General features: G+C 45.0%; 1 pseudogene across 1 annotated transcript in view; it reads left to right on the forward strand.

Annotated features, from left to right (window-relative positions):
* The first annotated feature begins 453 nt into the window (after nucleotides 1–453).
* LOC311187534 overlaps nucleotides 454–15,786 on the forward strand; it is a 65,352-nt pseudogene continuing 50,019 nt past the window's right edge. The window contains exon 1 of the transcript in view: nucleotides 454–475. The product of the transcript in view is annotated as an uncharacterized misc_RNA (transcript). The remainder of the gene's footprint in view (nucleotides 476–15,786) is intronic.

Raw genomic sequence — 15,786 nt, forward strand, 5'->3', positions numbered from 1 at the left:
CTAGGCCGTGCCTCACAGAGACTCTGAGCCTTGCTTAGGGAATAGCTATTGGGACAGGCAATGATAACACAATGTGATCGGTGCTGGGACAGAGGTGTGCACAGGGGAACCCAGGCAACTCAGGGAATCCAGTCTGGACGTCAGGGCAGGTTTTCCAGAGGAGTCTCTCTATACCTTAGCCTAGTCTAGAAGTACAAAGAATTTTTCAAAAAGGAAGCAGCAGTGGGGAAGGACATTTCAAATACCTAGCATATACCAGGCACTGTGTTAGGTGCTGGGAACTCAAAAGTAAATGTCTGGGCATGGTCCACTTGCGGAGCTTACCTTCTGCAAGGGGAAAGAAACTGCCAAACCCTTTGAGGAATAGTTTGGCATAGCAGGAACAGAGAGAAATCATAGAGGGGTAGAGAAGGAACATGAGATGAGATGTGAGAGGAAGGCAGGAACCGGATCATGGAGGTTCTTGTGGGCCATGGTATTTGGACCAGGGCAGTGGCAATGGGTTGGAGAGATGTAGGCAAATCACAGAATGTATAAGGAGGCAGATGGGAGAAATTTTGATGACTGATTTGACTGGAAGTGGGAGAGAGAAGAAAAGAGGCTGGCATGATATCCATGTATACTTCTAGCTTATACAACTGGCAAATGATGGGACCATTTCCTAAGATGAGGGAACATGGAAGAGGTATGCTTTTTGGGGGCAGCCTACATTAGTTTAAGGTGCCTATGGGCCTCCCCAAACATTTATTCATTAATTAATCTCATCTCTTTCTTTCAACATCCTGGGATTTTATAGGTGTCTTTGTTAGAATGATTTGGGTTGCATGTAATAGAAAAATCCAACTCAAACTGCTTTAATAAACAGAATTTATTGGAAAAAAATCTATTGGAAAAAAAGTTCAGAAGTTGGGGGGGGGGGTTCACATGAATACTGAACCAGATCAGCTGCGCAGAGAAGCAACCAAGGTGACTTCCAGCTCCTTTCTATGTCTTCATTCCATCTTCCACAGAATCACTCTATTCTAAACTTGGTTCCCCTAACCACAGGGTGGTTGTCAGTCCTGGGCTTCACTCTACCTTGGGTACATGGCCACCTAAGAACCAAAAATTGTGTCCTAGGGCATAGGGAGTTGCTACGTGACTTAGGCAAAATATGGGACCATTCTTGTGTAGTGCCAGGAAGGCACAGTGCAGGTTCTCTATGATCCAGGCAGACGGGTAAAGGAGAGTCCTGGAGCCCTCAGGGGCTTTTTCAGGCTTTTATTGAGCTTTTTACATCATATGTAGTACAGCAACCACCAGGTACACGGCAGGCAGGGGTGCCGGGGGCCCAGGAGCCCGGCAGGCCTCCCAGCCCCCAGCAAGTCCTCACTCTTTCTTGGGCTCTCTAGCATTCTCACGCAGGCTCTGTTCTCTGCTTCTCCTTTGCTGCTCTGCTGGTTCTGCTCTCGTTCTTCTTTTTGCTACTCTACTGGCATTCCCCTGATGCCACCGTTATGAGCCCTGTCTCTCAGGCCAGGTGTGCCCACCTATGCATGCCCACACCCTACTCCAGGTGCCTGCCATCAGGCACGCATGTAGCTCCGCAGGGATCTATCACTAATGCTAATGGCAGGAGGGCGGAGAAAATCCTGACAATTTAATTTACCCTACGCTTGGATGCAAGGGTTTGGTGAGTCCCAAGTGAATATATGACTGCTATATAGTGGGTTTGGGGAGTGTAGGGTTAGGTAAAAATTATCAGGCTTTTCGGCCCTCCCGCCATTAGACTAGATGACGGAACCCTGTGGTCCCGAATGCAGGCCTGATGGCGGGCACGTGGAATAGGGTGTGGGCATAGGTAGATGGGATTCACCTGGGCTAAGACTGGGCTTTTAAGGGCAGTGTCACGGGGACGCCAAGCAGAAGCCGAGAGAAGCAGAACGAACAGAAGAGAAGCATAAAGAACTACGAGAGAAGCACCAGGGAACATCGGAGAGCCCAGATAGAGTGAAGACTTGCTGGGGGCTGGGAGGCCTGCCAGCCTCCCGCCCCCCCCCCCCCCAGCACCCCAGCCTGCTGTGTACCTGGTAAATCCCAATAAAAGCCTGCAAAAGCCACTGAGGGCTCCAGGACTCTCTCCTCCTTTACCCGGTCTGGTGTGCTGGATCAGAAAACCTGCCCTGTGGCCTTCCTGCTCTTACAATTGGCGTAAGCCGGCAAGATGATCCATGCAGACGGGTATGGAGCCCTCTGAAGACCTCTGGAGGGACTGAGGAGTAGCAGACCGAGAGCCCGTGACAATGCTGGAGGCGTCATGGCGGTACAGGAAGTAGACAAGGCCTGGGAGCTACAGGACTAGACTTCGCATGATGGGGACGACCGAGAGGACCAGCCAACGACCCCCAAGGCAGCAAGAATTGTTGGGGAAGAGAGGGCCATCATTCAGAGATCGACCAGTACTGATGCCAGGAAACTGATGAACTTGGACTAATGGACTAACAATCCCGCCAGAAGGCGGAGGATCTTGGCAAGTTTGATATGTTTTGGGAATCTGGGGGTGGCCAGTGGGCCTTGGTGGCCAAAAGCAGCCAGTGCATTGCCCAACAGTCAAGGCAGAGGAGAAAAGCCAACTGAGAAGGCAAAAGTTGGTACTGAGATTGAGAAGCCCTGAGTGGCTGTTAAGCAACTTGCATATGTTGAAGGCCAGTGAGCCTCTTAAAATTACCTGTGGGTGATGCCCTGCTTGCTGAGGGTGAGGAGTTGAGGAACCTGTCCTTGGGGGACGGGTGGGGAGCGTGGCTTGTGGTGGAGCCCACAGCCAAAGAGGGGACCCAAGAGAGGCCGCATGTGGAGCTTGTATCCACGGATCCTCGACCCATGAGCTTGTGCAGTGGGTTGGCCTGGGTGCAGGGGTCTGCAGGTCGCACTGATGGCTCTGAAAGCCAAGTTGTAGGGTAAGGAAAAATGTCAGGATTTTAAGGACTGCCAGCCTCCCAGCCCCCCAGCACCCTTGCCTGTGTACCAGGTAAATCCCAATAAAAACCTGCAAAACCACTGAGAACTCTGACTCCTCCTTTACCCGGTCTGCATGGGATCAGAAAACCTGCCCTGTGTCAGTCCTGCCCCTACAATTGGCATAGTCGGCAGGATGATCCATGCAGACGGGTATGGAGCCCTCCAAAGACCTGGAGGGACTAAGGAGTAACAGACTGTTTGCCTGTGACGACGCTGGAGGCGCCATGGCGGCACAGAAGGTGGACACCATCCGGCAGCTGCGGGACGAGACCTCGCATGGAGGAGATGCCCGAGAGGACCAGACAATGACCCCCCGAGAGGACCAGCCAAAGACCCCTGAGGCAGCAAGAATCATTGGGAAGAGAGGACCACAATTCGGAGCTCGCCAGTGCTGATTCACGGAAGGGCCAACGAACTTAGCCTAATGTACTTGGACTGATGGACTTGGACTGACAATCCTGCCAGAAGGCGGAGGACCTTGGCAGGTTGTTTTTTTTTTGAGAGTCAGGGGTGGCCAGTGGGCCTTGATGGCCAAAAGCAGCCTGTGTATGCCCAGCAGCCAGGCAGAGGAGAAAAGCCAACTGAGAAGGCAAAAGCTGGTGCTGATGCTAAGTTTGGGAAGCCCTGAGCGGCTGTTAAGCAGCCCGAGAATGCTGAAGATCAGTGAGTCTCTTAAAATCACCTGTGGGTGATTCCCTGCTCATTCTTGAGTGAGGGTAAGGAGCTGAGGAACCCATCCTTGGGAGACGGGTGGGGAACGTGGCTTGGGGTGGAGCCCAAGCCGAATGTAGAGTTTGCATCCCCGACCCACGTGCTTGTGCAGTGGGTTGGCCTGAGCGCAGGGGTCTGCGAGTCACATTGGTGGCTATGAAGGCCGAATGTTGGAGTGACCACAGACAGAAACCCTGAGGGTTGGCTATTACCCCCAACAGAATAGAATTGCCAATCCCAGAGCAAGTGCATCCTGGGGGTGGATGCTGTGTGTGCCTTGTAGCCGAGACTACAGCCAGAGAAGGCCAGGAAGCCTGACAGCTCCTGGCGTGTTACAGTAGATGCCGTGAGTGGTTCCCCTCCCTCGTATGAGCAGTGCCTTTGGCAGCAGATTTGGTGGCTCATCTGCTGGTACCAATAATTATCTTTTGCCACTAGGTTGGGGCCCTGACTGGACTTATTTGTGTTCTGTTGTATTTTTTTATATTGTGATGTATTTGCTTTTGTGGGCCATGGCTGCCTTGTTTGTTTGCTAAGAAAATTGTATATATGAAGACTATATGGCAGAAAACCCTGAGGGGGTGGACTGCAGGGTAAGGAAAAATGTCAGGCTTTTCTGCCCTCCCGCCATCAGGATAGATGAGGGATCCTTACGGTCCTGAATACATGCCTGATGGCAGACACCTGGAATAGGGTGGGGGGCATAGGTAGATGGGATTCACCTGGGCTGAGACTGGGCTTTTAAGGATGCCGTCACGGGGATGCCAGCAGAAGCTGAAAGAGAAGCCGAGAGAGAAGCCGCCGAGAATGCCGGAGAGCCCAGATAGAGTGAAGACTTGCTGGGGGCTGGGAGGTCTGCCAGCCTCCCGGCCCCAAGCACCCTTGCCTGTGTACTGGGTAAATCCCAATAAAAACCTGCAAAACCACTGATATCTCTGACTCCTCCTTCACCCGGTCTGCATGGGATCAGAAAACCTGCCCTGTGTCAGTCCTGCCCCTACACAAGTGTTGGAGTGACCGCAGACAGAAACCCTGAGGCGTGGGCAATTACCCACAACAGTATAGAATCGCCAATCCCAGAGCGAGTGCATCCTGGGCGTGGATGTGGTGTGTGGCTTGTGGCCGAGACCACAGCTGGAGATGGCCAGGAAGCCTGATGGCTCCTGGTGTGTGACGGCAGATGCTGTGAGTGGCTCTCCCCGTTGTATGAGCAGTGCCTTTGGCAGCAGATTTGGTGGATCATCTGCTGGTGCCAATAATTGTCTTTTGCCGCTAGGTTGGTACCCAGCCTGGACTTATTTGTGTTCTGCTGTATTTTGTTAGGTATTTCATTTGCTTTTGTGGGCCATGGCTGCAGTGTTCTGTTGCCAAGAGAAACGTATATGACTTGTATAGGCTGTCTGGCAGAAAACCCTGAGGGGGTAGATTGTAGGGTAAGGTAAAAAGTATCAGGCTTTTCGGCCCTCCCGCCATTAGGCTAGTTGATGGAACCCTGTGGTCCCGAATGCATGCCTGATGGCGGGCACCTGGAACAGGGTGTGGGCATAGGTAGATGGGACTCACCTGGGCTAAGACTGGGCTTTTAAGGGCGGCATCACGCAGACGCCAAGCAGAAGCCGAGAGAAGCAGAACGAACAGAAGAGAAACAGTAGAATCAGAGAGAGCAGAGAAGCACAAAGAACTACGAGAGAAGCACCAGAGAAGGCCTGAGAGCCCAGATAGAGTGAAGACTTGCTGGGGGCTGGGAGGCCTCCCAGCCCCCCAGCACCCCTGCCTGCCGTGTACCTGGTTAATCCCAATAAAAGCCTGCAAAAGCCACTGAGGGCTCCAGAACCCTCTCCTCCTTTACCCAGTCTGGTGTGCTGGATCAGAAAACCTGCCCTGTGGCCTTCCTGCCCCTTCAGGGAGGAAATGGATGCTGGCGAGACCACCAAGCATGCCACCACATTAGAACAAACGATAAGCACCACAAGCCAAGTCAGTGGAACAAATATCCAGTAATGGTGGCGCAATCATGTGTACTAGAAGATCTAGGCAGGATACAGCTACATTTATGCAGTGAAAAAGCTTGAACTTTGTAGAAGCCATGGCACCAAATTACAACACAGTGATGAATTCTGAACGTGATCTTCATAGTTGTCTCTTCATGGTAGCACAAAACTGCTGTGATCACAGTCACAAACCACTAATGTAGAACCAAGAATTTGGCCATGCTGCTATTAAGAGAGGATAGAAGTGAGGCCAAGAGAATGTTCATAACTTACTTTGCAGGACAAGAACAAGTTGATGGCAGAACCAGGACTAGGAACGCCAATGTGTCACAGCTGTATGTCATAGAAATGAACTCAATGGGAATAAGCAAAGAGGAATTTGTTAAACAGGTATTAGGTACCTCACAGACTTCATGAGACTTGAAACCAGATACAGAGGGAACACAGCCACACATGATGTCCAGAATCCCGCCTCAGAATTTTCCCAGAGGACACTGCTCATGACATCCCTGGAAACTAGATTACACCATCTGCAGTTCCCCCTCTACCTTTTCACCACACCTGGAAACCAGATTTAGCTGCTGCAGCTGCATTCACCCACACCAAGATGTAGTCCCTGCTTTGTAAGCTGCTTGGGGTCAGAGATTTTGGAACCTGTATTTAATGTATAATGCTTTCAGGGTTTCTACTTTTTTTGAGTCCTGTTATTTAAATGTACATGTGTACATATTTATCCCATGTTCTGTGCATTTTAAGTGTGGTTACTTAGTTATTAGCCAGCCTCTTCACCCAAACCCATAAAAAAGCTTCTCTGGGATGTATTTTTCATTTATTGCTTTGATTCTTTTCAACTTGCTTTTTCCATTTCTCCAAGAACTCTCCTGGAGTCGTGGAGGCCAAAAGCCTCACCACTTTCCATGAGATTTACCACCTTATCCAAACCACATCCCTCTTCCCGAGTTCTAACACCTTGGACAGACAATGACAGACAGAGCATTAGCCTCTCCCCACAACGGAGGTACTGCAGTAGCTACACTGATGGCCTCAGCTGTCAAATCTGTTACGGAATCTGGTTTGGCATGATGGATAGCTGTGGTGACACAACCTTTAGGACCAACTGCCACAGGACTCAGAGGAGGAAGTGGTGTCTCTGGTTCCTTGTTCTGGCTTTTGCCCAGTGGCCTTTCCACTGGCCTTTCTCATCGTTTCCCCTTTCTTAGGCATGACCTGCTGAAAAGGAGGCAGGCTGTAGCCCAGAGTCGCCTCAGCCCCACAACGCATCTTCCTGAACCATTTGTCAGTTGATGGGCACATAGTTTGGTCACAGTTCTTGGCCATTGTAAATAGTGGTGCAATGAGTGCCTATGTCTCTTAAACGGTGTTTTTTTTTTGTTGTTGTTGTTGTTTTTTTTTTTTTTGCATTTTTCAGGTATATACCTACAAGTGGAATAAGAAGCACATAGAATTCCTACTTTTAATTTTTGAGGAGTCCTGATACTGCTTTCCATAATAGCTAAACCAATTTATAATTCATCAACAGTGCATAAATGTTCCATTCTCCACATCCTCTCTAATACCTGTTGTTTCTTGCTGTTTGCATAATAGCCATTCACACAGGTATTTGTGTTTAGACTGTATTTCTCTAATAAGAGATGGTGAACATCTTTTCACGTGCCTATTTGTCATCTGTGTATTCTTAGTCTCTACTTCGTTAAACATTAACTTTTGATTACTAATCTAGAGTAAGTTAATCTAATTGATGGAGTCTAGCCAGGTGCTCAAACCCTAGCTGGAAAGGAGGCTGAGCAAATGAGTAGTCTTTTCTGCTTCTACGGTGGCAGGTGGTCTACATGAATCAAATAGGTGTAAAGGCAACATTTAAAAAAAACCTACTGTTATTAAAACCCATAAAAATATGAAAATGAGGAGAGAGAAGAACACATCACAAATGACAGAGGGGAAAAAAAAAAAACTACAGGAGATTGGGAGTTGTGAAATAGGTGATTTGTTCCTGAGTGGGTGGGTGAGGGAATCTAACGTCGTCCAAAAAGGTACCAGACCTAGGAGACCCCGTGACTTTGGATGAAATTAGAGCACTCTTGGCTGTTGGAGACCAATACTGATGGCAATTTTAAAAAATGCTGAGGAAAATCAACTCAATAAAAAAAAAAAAGGTGAATGAAGGAAGATGCCTAGAGACTGCGACCAGGGTAGGAGACAGTATTGCAAACTGAGTTCCCACGTTTGGCTGGCAGCCCTGGGAAGGGAGAGTTTATTAGTGTGGAAGCACACCCTTATCTGAGGAAGATACAGGCAGGAGTGCTGGGGTGAGCCAAGTGGACAGGGTCACCAGTGAAGAGAACAAGACAGAGAAGTGCTCCTCCTGTCCCACTCCTTGGAGATTAAAGCTGACCCTGTAAAGCAGCACTAAAACCACAAATGCAGACTGTAAAGATGCAGGCCTGGAAACAAAAAGAGCAAGGGTATCAACAGTACCACAAACATGAACCACAATTGCACATCATTTTCACCAGTGGCTGGAAGCCTCCAGGCCCCTCCACCACTTCTTTTTTTTTTTTTTTTTAAAGGGGCATGTATTTTTATTTATTTATTTATTTGTTTGTTTGTTTGTTTGTTTGTACATGCACTGGGTACAGTCAGAAGCACGGGAGGGTGAGAGAATTCACCAGAGCCAGGGCAGGGAGCAGAGCAGGCAGAAGGACCGAAGTACACTGCTGAGGGGAGCAGCGGGCGGCAGGAGAGGTCTGCGCGCCATGTGGGACCCTCCTCTGGTGGCCGGGAGCAGCCGGGGATCGAACCGGCGTCACAGAGGCCACGGGCAGCTTCGCAACCCAGCGCTCAACCGCTGCGCCACCGGGGAGGCCCCACCACTTCTGATTTATCAAGTGAAGATCAGTTCTGCCCAACAGTGTCATACAATCTACTGAAACTCCAAACCAGGAAAAGCTAAATGGGCAGATGGAAGAATACAACACATGGCACCTTGAGTCTTCAAGGAATACTTCACCACAGAAAGAGAATAAATTTCCAGAACAAACCTAAAGAAATGGAGGATCTTTTCTTCCTATCAGATATAGAGTTCAAAATTGCCATGACAAAGAAATGAAAACACAAAAAAAGACCAAAGATATACAAGAAATTCAGAAAAAAACATATTAGTATCCAGAGAAATAATGGGCAAAAGAGAATCTGAACCTTTAAATAAGAAAATAATGGAAATATTGGTCATGAAAAGATCAGTAGAGTGCATAAAATATTGTGGAGAAATATTTGGAAGTAGGGGCCTCCCTGGTGGCGCAAGGAGGTAAGGCGCAGCACTGTGAAGCTGTCCGCAGCCACTGCAGCACGAGTTCGATCACCGGCCAGGGAGGTGACCCACATGGCGCAGCAGACCTCTCCTGTCTCGCCCGCTGCTCCCCTTCGCAGTGTATTTCTGTCAGTCTGCCTGTTCTGTTTCCCGCTCTGTCTCCGGCAAACCCTCTCATCCCCTGCACCCCCCAGTTCATCTACGCATAAATAAATAAATCTTTAAAAAATAGAAGAAATATATGAAAGTAGAATAGGCCAAATGGGCTTGAATGCTTGACCTCGAAGATGGTAATGCACAAAGAATACAGGTGTCAGAAGAGGAATATGAAGAAAGAATGACCAAAACACTACAAGAATTGTCTGACTCCATGAGGAAAAGAAATAAAAGAACAATTGGGCCTCCCTGGTGGCGCAAGGGGTTAAGTCCTGCACTATGAAGCAATCCACAGCCTCTGCAGCACGAGTTCGATACCTGGCCACATGGCGCAGCAGACCTCTCCTGTCTAGCCTGCTGCTCCCCTCAGCAGTGTATTTTACAGAAGTGGAAGAGAAAATGAAGGGAACAGTGAAAGTATTTAGGAAAGTATTTCCTTCCTGGAGAAGGAACCCAATATACAACGTATAAAGCAGAAGAATGCCTGGTTACCTTAATGTAACGAGGCCTACACCAAGATATGTAATTGGGACAAAATTCCAAGTGTTCAAGACAAAGAAAGATTGTTGAAACTGGCTAGGGGAAGAAGCAGATAACCCATAAAGAAATCCCCCTCAGGCGTAAATCTACCTACTCTGAGAAAGCACTTTGGGCAAGCAGAGAATGGAATGATGTCTTCAAAATACATACAGATAAAAATATAAAATGCAGGGCCCTCCCCGGTGGTGCAGGGGTTAATGTCTCAGCGCTATCAAGCTATCCCCAGCCACTGTGGCATGAGTTCGATCCCCCGGCAGGGAGCTAACACACATGGTGCAGCAGACCTCTTCCTCTTCCCCTCAGCATGTATTTCAGTAGATCTACCTGTTCTGCTCCCCACTCTGTCTCTGGTGAATCCTCTCACCCCCTGCACCTCTGGCCTATACCCAGTTCTTGTATGCATAAATAAATAAATAAATAAATCTTAAACAAAATACAAAATACATAGAGATGAAAACTGACAGCCAAGAATAACCTATTCTGCAAGACTCTCCAGATATGAGGAAGAAATAAAGACCTTCTCAGACAAACAGAAGCTGAAGGAGTTTGAAAACACAAGGCATACCCTGAAAGAATTTTTGAATGGAGTTCTCGTATCTGAATCAAAGGGAAGAGGGAAGAACACGCGCGCACGCGCGCGCGCGCACACACACACACACACACACGAAAATCGATAGAACCAGAAAACTAAGGACAAAATGGCCATAAAAGGAACTTATGTATCAATAATCACTCTAAATGTAAATGGACTGAACTCATCAATCAAAAGGCACAGAGATCCTGGTTGGATCAGAAATCAAAATTCAACTTTATGTTGTCTCCAGGAAACCACCTTTGCTCAAAAGATAAACACCTTTGCTCTAAAGGCTCAGAAAAAGAGTTGGAAAACAATCCTACAAGCAAATGCAATCCAAAGAAAGGAAAGGACAGACATACATATATCAGATAAAATAGATTTCCAGTTAAAAATATGGTACCAAGAGACAGGGACGGACACTATGTAATGATTAAGGGAACACAACTTCAGGAATACAAAACACTCATCAATACACATTCACCAATGATGGAATATCAAAATATATAAAGCAATTATTATCAAATTGGAAAACATGTTGGCAGCAACACAACAGTGGTTGGGGACACCAACAACCCACTTTTACTAGTAGATCAACCACACAGAAAATAAGCAGGAAACAGTGCTTCTACGTAGATAGATAGATCTTTCTATATTAAAATTTTCATGCTATTTGGATTTCATGTTATTTGGATAGACCTAAGAGTGGTATTGCTGGGATTTCCATTTTTATTTTCTTGAGACATCTCCTTACTCCTTTCCACAGGGGCGGTACCAACTTGCATTCCCACCCACAGTGGATAAGAGTTCCTTTTTCACTGCAACCTCATCAACATTTGTCAATTCTGTTCTTTTTTTTTTTTTTTTCATATGGACCATTCTCACAGTGGTTAGGATAACTCAGTGTGGTTTAAATTTTCATTTCTTTTATAATAAGTGACATTGAACAGGTTTTTTTTTTTCATATGTCTCACCTAGAGAAGTGTTTATTGAGGTCCATTGACCTTTTTAATTTTTTTAAGATTTATTTATTTTTTTATACAAGAACTGGGATACAGGCCAGATGCGTGGGAGGGTGAGAAGATTCACCAGAGCCAGAACGGGGAACAGAACAGGCAGACAGGCGAAATACACTGCTGAGGGGAGCAGTAGGCGAGACAGGAGAGGTCTGCTGCGCCATGTGGGAATCTCGCCGGCCAGCCGGGATCGAACCCACGCTGCAGAGGCTGCGGACAGCTTCACAGTGTGGCGCTCAGCTGCCTGAACCACCAAAGAGGCCCCCCTTTATTTATTTATTTATTTTTAAAGATTTACTTATTTATTTACACAAGCACTGGGTACAGTCAGGAGCGCGGGAAGGTGATAGAATTCACCAGAGCCAGAGCGGGGAACAGAACAGGCAGACTGATGAAATGCACTGCTGAGGGGAGCAGCGGCACAGCGCTGCTCAGCAGCGTGCCATGTGGGACCTCCCCTGGGGGCCGGAGATCGAACCAGCACTGCAGACACTGCGGGAAGCCCGGAGCTCAATCGCTGCACCACCAGGGGAGCCCCCCCTGTTTATTTTATTCATTTTTTAATTTAAATTTTATTTTTATAGTCCCCATACAATTGCAACCCCCTTATTTTGACCCCATTCCCTCCTTTCCCCGCCCCCCACCCCCATAGAATGTCTCTGGTTCATAGTTGTTTGTTGATTTTGATTTTCACTTTCTTATAGTTATTCTTTCTCCTGGTCTCTTATTTATGTTTTCTAGATTCCTGCTATGAGTGAGACCATCCGGTAATTTTCTTTTTCATTCTGGCTTATTTTGCTGAGCATGATCCCTTCCAGCGCCATCCATGTTGCTGCAAATTGCATGTGTTTATCTTTTTTGAATGCTGAGTAATATTCCATGGTGCATATGTACCACATCTTTTTGATCCAGTCACCTCTTTTGGGCATTTGGGTTGTTTCCAAAGCTTAGCTATTGTAATAGTGCTGCTATGAACATAGGGGTGCAGGTGTTCTTTGGAATTGATGTTTCTGTGTCCTTTGGGTAAATACACTAATGATAAAGGACTGATCACTAAAATCTACAAAGAGCTGATGCAACTCAACAAAAACAAAGAAAATAATCCTGTCAGAAAATGGGCAGAAGAGCTAAAACGAAACTTCTCTGAAGAGGAAATGCAAATGGCCAACAGGCATATGAAAAAATGTTCAACATCACTTGCAATCAGGGAAATGCAAATCAAAACTACAATGAGATACTATCTTACACCAGTGAGAATGGCACATTTAAAAAAAAAAAAAACTAGCAACAACAAATGTTGGCGAGGTTGTGGAGAGAAGGGAACTCTCCCGTACTGTTGGTGGGAGTGCAAACTGGTCCAACCACTATGGAGAGCTGTGTGGAGATTTCTTGACCTACTAAACATAGAGCTTCCATATGATCCAGCAATTCCACTCCTGTTTATTTTTTAATTGCGTCATTTGTCTTTGTTTTGTAGGATTGTCTAAGTAAGCACCTTGTATACTTTGGAGATTAAACCCTTATCAGATGTATGTTATGTTACTATTTTTCCCCCCCGCTCTGTGGGTTGCCTTTTTTTTTTTTGTAATGATTTCTTTTGAGGTGCAAAAGCTTTTAAGTTTGATGTAGTCCCTACTTGTTTACTTTTGCTTTTGTTTCCCTTAATGCTGGGGTTGTAATCTCAAATATGCATTTGTGGTAGTCCTGTAGTGTGTTCCCTATATTTTCTTTCAAGTGCTTTATGGCTTTGGTTCTTATGTCCAAATATTTTGTACATTTTGACTGGACTTTCATGTATGGTCTTAGATAAGGGTATTGCTTTATTTTTTTGAAGTGGTTATCCACGTTTCCAAGCATCATTTATTAAAAAGATTATCTTTTCTCCATTGCATGGTCTTAATTTCCTGGTCAAAAATTAGCTGTCCATATTTATATGCATTTATCTCTGGGTATTCAATTCTGTTCCATTGTTCCGAACTTCAGTTTTTGTTTCAGTACCATACTGTTTTGATTATTGTTTTTGTATAAAATTGAAGTCAGGAAGAATGATGCCTCCAATATTATTTTTTACTCACAAAATTGTTTTAGCTATCCTGGGCCTTTTGTGGTTTCATATAAATTTGACAATAGTTCTATTTCCTTTTTAAAAGTCATTGGTATTTTGACTGGATGGTCTTACTCATAGCAGGAATTTAGAAAACCTAAATATGGACCAGGAAAAAAACTAATTGCAATAAAGTAAATATCGAAATCAACAAGCAACTATAGACCAGAGACACACTACAGTGGGGGGCGGTGGGAGGAGAAGAGGGATTAGGGTCAGAAAAAGGTGGTGGGAATTGTATGGGGAATGTAATGAAAATGCATACATTGTGCAAAAATGAAAAATGATGTAAGACTATGATCCAGCAATTCCACTCCTAGGTATTTACCCAAAGGACACAGAAACATCAATTCCAAAGAACACCTGCACCCCTATGTTTATAGCAGCACTGTTTACAATAGCTAAGCTTTGGAAACAACCCAAATGCCCAAAAATAGATGACTGGATCAAGAAGATGTGGTACATATATACCATGGAATATTACTCAGCATTCAAAAAAGATAAACACATGCAATTTGCAGCAACATGGATGGCGCTGGAAGGGATCATGCTCAGCGAAATAAGCCAGAAAGAAAAAGAAAAATACCGGATGGTCTCACTCATAGCAGGAATCTAGAAAACTTTAATAAGGGACCAGGAAAATAAATAACTATAAGAAAGTGAAAATGAAAATCAACAAAAAACTATGAACCAGAGACACTTTTGGGGGGGTGGGTGGCGAGAGGGGAGGGATTGGGGTCAGAATGGGGGGGGTTGCAATTGTATGGGGAATATAAAAATAAAATTTATTATTTAATAAAAAAATAAAAAATAAATAAAATAATTCATTAAAAAAGTCATTGGTATTTTGATAGGTGTTGTGTTAAATCTATAAATTGATTAGGGTAATATGGCTATTGTAATATTATTAATTCTTCCTACCAATGAGCATGGTATATCTTTCCATTTCTTTGTGTTGTCTTTTATTTCGTTTAATAGGGTTTTAGAGTTTTCATTCTACAAGTCCTTCACCTCCTTTGTTAGATTTTTTCCCAGGTATTTCATTATTTTAGCATGATTGTCAATGGAACTTTATCCCTTATTTCCCTTTATTCTGACACATTGCTCACATACAGAAATGCCACTGATTTTTGTGTTTTGATTTTGTATCCTGCCACCTTACTGTATTCATTTTTTTTTTTTCTGGGAAGTTTTCTTGGTAGAATCTTTCGGTTTCTCTAAGTATATTAGCATGTCATCAGTGAACAGTGACAGTTCCACGTCTTCTAGCATTTTCTTGCCCTAGTGATATGTCAGCTAGGACATCTAAAATTGGGTTGAATAATGGTGGTAATATTGCTCATCCCTGTCTCGTTCCTGATCTCAGTGGAAATGCTTTTAGCTTTTCACCTTTATGATATTGGTTGTAGATTTGTCATACATGGCTTTTATAATATTTAGATACGTTCCATTTATTCCCATTTTTGGAGAGCTTTTATCATAAATGGATGTTGGATCTTGTCAAATGCTTTTTTGACACCTATTGTGACGATCTCAAGATTGTTTTCTTCCTTTTTGTTGATCTGATGGGTAACATTGATTGATTTAGGTATGTTGAACCAGGCTTGCATCCCTGGGATGAAGCATACTTGATCGTGGTGGATGTATCTCTTGATAAGTTGCTATATTCAGTTTGCTAGAATTTTTTTTTTAATTAAGTAACTAAAATGTTTTTCTTAAATTGCTGTAGTCCCCATAGTTCTCCCACCGTGAATCATCATCATATTCCCCTGTGTTCATCCCTCCACTGTTTTACCCCCACGCCCACCCCCTCCTTTGCTGTATGCCTCAGTTCTATGGTCAGCTTGCTGGTTTTGACTTTTTCTTGACCTTTCATTTGGTGAGACCATCTGGTATTTATCTTTTTCCATCTGACTAATTTCAGCTAGCATAATCCCTTTCAACTCCACCCATGTTGCTGCAAATGGCCAGAGTTTTTCTTTTTTGATTGATGTGTAATTTTCCATTGGATATACCACAAATTTTTGATTCATTTGTCTGTTTTGGGACATTTGAGGTGTTTCCATGTCTTGTCTATTATAAATAGTGCTGCAATAAACATAGGCATGCAGGTTTCCTTTTGAGTTAATGTTTTTGTATCCTTTGGGTAGATTCCTAAGAGTGGAATTGCTGGAACATATGGTAGATCCATTTTCAGTGGTCTGAGGAACCTCCACATGGCTTCCTCCAGTGGCTGGACCAGTTTACATTCCCACCAGCAGTTTAAGAGGGTTCCATTTTCTCCACATCCTCATCAGCATTTGTTGTTTGAGGTTTTTCTAATGTGGGCCATTCATACTGGAGAGAGGTGGTATCTCATTGTGCTTTTG

The sequence above is a fragment of the Talpa europaea genome, assembly GCF_964194135.1.
Source record: "Talpa europaea genome assembly, chromosome: X".
In the NCBI taxonomy this organism is placed as follows: domain Eukaryota; kingdom Metazoa; phylum Chordata; class Mammalia; order Eulipotyphla; family Talpidae; genus Talpa; species Talpa europaea.